Raw genomic sequence first — 3,311 nt, forward strand, 5'->3', positions numbered from 1 at the left:
AAAAGAACAGAATATGAAAAACTGCTAGAGAAAAGAAACAGATTATCTATAAAGAAAGCCCATCAGAATCACGGCACACTTCTCAACACAAACCATCAATCCAGAAGAATTTGGAGGGAAGTATTACAGGTCCTGAGACAGAACAGCTTCCAACCAAGACTGATGTACCCTGCCAAACTATCCCTCAAATTCAATGAATAAATAAAATATTTTCACGACAAAGAACAATTGAAGAACTTCATGAGCACCAAACCAGCATTGAAAAGAATACTAAAAGATTTTCTGGACAGAGAAAGATCAGACCACAATTTCAAAAACAACAGGAGGAAAGAAACGTCAAGAAGAGCAAACAAACAAACAGGTAGAAAAAGTAGGACACCAGCACAAGTAAATAACATGACAATGATAAATCAACACATATCTGTTGTAACTATAAATGTTAATGGCCTAAACTCTCCAATCAAAAGAAACAGACTAGTAGAGTGGATTAAAAAACAAAGTGCAACAATATGCTGTATACAGAAAACACATTTCACTGAAAAGGAAATCCATAGACTAAAAGTCAAAGGATGGAAAACAATTTTCCATGCAATAGATACCCAGAAAAAAGAAGGTGTAGCTACTTTGTTTGCAGACATTGTAAAGCTCAAACTCACAACAATCAAAAGAGATAAAGAAGGTCACTACAACCTAGTCAGAGGAAAACTGCAAGAGGATGAGAAAAAAATTATAAACGTGTATGCACCAAATATCAGAGCTCCAAATTATATAAGACAAATCTTAACAGGCATGAAAACCCATATAATTAATAACACTGTTGTAAAACGGTACCTCAACACCCACTGACAAAATGACATATGTCAACTGGACAAAAAAGTCACCAAGGAAATAACAGATCTGAACCAAAGTTGTGAACAAATGGACTTAGTAGATGTACAGAGTGTTCCAACCCACAACATCAGAAGACACATTTTTCTCAGCAACACATGGGTCTTTCTCTAAAATAGACCACATCCTAGCCCATAGAGAAATACCTTTCGAAATGCAAAAGAATGAAATTATTGCATATATATTATCTAACCACAGTGAAATGATATTGGAAATTAACAACAAAAGGAACTCTGAAAACTCCATAAACACTTGGAAATTAAACAACAACCTCCTGAACAACCAATGGGTCACAGAAGAAATTAAAGAGGAAATTAAAAACTGTCTACAACCAAATGAAAATATAAATAAACCTTACAGGAATCTATGCGATGCAATGAAAGCATTCCTCAGAGGGAAATTTATATCAGTGAATTCACACATAAGGAAAAAAGATACAGAACAAAGAAGTATCATAAACTTTTAGAAAAAGAAGAACAAGTCAGTCCCAAAGCCCAAAACAGGGAGGAGATTATAAAGATTAGGGCACAAATTAATGCAATTGAGACAAGGAAAACCCTTCAAAACATAAATGAATAAAGAATTGGTTCCTTAAAAGAATAAATAAAATTGATAACCTCCTATCAAACCTTATCAAGAAAAGCAAGGAAAGAACTCAGATTCATGCAACAAGAAATGGAAAGGATGAAATTGCTACAGATTCCACAGAAATTCAGAAGATAATTAATACCTACTTTGAAACTCTTTATTCCCATAGGATAGAAAACTCAGAAGAAATGGACAGACACCTAGATATGTATGAATTACCAAGATTAAGTCAAGAAGATATAAACTTCCTGAACAACCCAGTATCAATTAATGAGATTAAAAGCATGATTAAAAACCTACCAACAAAGCAAAGCACAGGCACTGATAGAGTCACAGCATAATTTCACAAGACATTCAGAGAAGATTTAATACAAAACTCCTCAAACTCTTCAAGCAAATTGAAAAGGAAGCAATTCTCTCTGACTCATTTCTGGAGGCAGGCATCATATTGATAACAAAACCAGAGAAAGACCCAGGCAAGAAAGACAACTACAGACCAATCTCTCTCATCAATACAAATGCAAAAATAGTCAATAAGATACTAGCAAATAGAATGCAGCAAATTACCAAGAAAATCATACATCACTACCAAGTTGGATGCATTCCAGAAATGAAGGGTTGGTTCAGTGTTCTCAAATCTATAAATGTCTTATGCCATATCCATAGAGCCAAAGACAAAAATGACATGATCATCTCAATAGATGCAGGAAAACTTTCGACGAGGTCCAACATGCATTTATGATAAAAACTTTACAGAAAATAGGACTAGATGGTCTTTACCTTAACCTGATCAAAGCCATCTGTCTTGGTTGCTTTTCTCTCATTGCTGAGACAAAACACCCATCTCCCAAAATGAATGAAGGAAAGGTTTATTTAGCTTACACTTTGTGGAGGTTTCAGTCCATACTTAGCTGGCTCCAAGGGAGAAGTTAACAAAGCCACAAGAGCAAAGCAGCAATGGCAGCTGAACAGCAAACAGCCAGAGCAAAAGGGAGGAATCGTGGCAAGCAGCTTCTTTCCCTCCCTTACTTTGTAAACAGGCTACCCCCACTAAGGGGTGTGTAGCTGTCACATAATCTCCATTCCGTCCTCTTCCACAGTTCAGGATGTATACAAAGTAAGCACCCTGGCTTCCTGCTGAGTCACTTAGCCAAACCTCTAGACTCCCCAAGTTGACAAAATGTATCAACCATAGCACCATCTTTGACAATCCAATACCAAAGAGCATTCTAAATGGACAAAAGCCAAAAGGTTTTACTTTAAAATGGGGAAGACAAGGATATCCTGTATCACCACTCCTGCTCAATACAGTTCTGGAACCACTAGCCAGAGCAATGAGACAAAAGAGAGAAATAAAAAGAATAAGGATAGGAAAGGAACAAGTAAAACTATCACTATTTGGAGATGACATGATACTTTATTTGGAAGACCCCAAAACCTCCAGAAGAAGACTCCTTGACTTAATCAACAAATTCAACAGTGTAGCAGGATACAAAATCAACATCCAAAAATCGATAGCATTCCTATACACAACAAAAAATACACTGAGAGAGAAATTAAGAAAAACCTTTCACAATAACATCCAAGAAATTGAAATATTAAGGAATCAATCTAACAAAAGATGTAAAAGACCCATTCAATGAAAACTACAGTGTTCTGAAAAAAGATATCAAAAAAGGTTTCAGTAAAAGGAAAACTATTCCGTGCTCATGGATAGGAAGAACCAACATTGTGAAAATGGCCATACTCCCAAAAGTGCTCTACAGATTCAGTGCAATTCCCATTCAACTACCATTAGCATACCTGACAGATCTCAAGAAAACATGCCTTAAATT

Source organism: Chinchilla lanigera, unplaced genomic scaffold (assembly GCF_000276665.1).
Source record: "Chinchilla lanigera isolate Chin_1 unplaced genomic scaffold, ChiLan1.0 scaffold00175, whole genome shotgun sequence".
Classification (NCBI taxonomy): domain Eukaryota; kingdom Metazoa; phylum Chordata; class Mammalia; order Rodentia; family Chinchillidae; genus Chinchilla; species Chinchilla lanigera.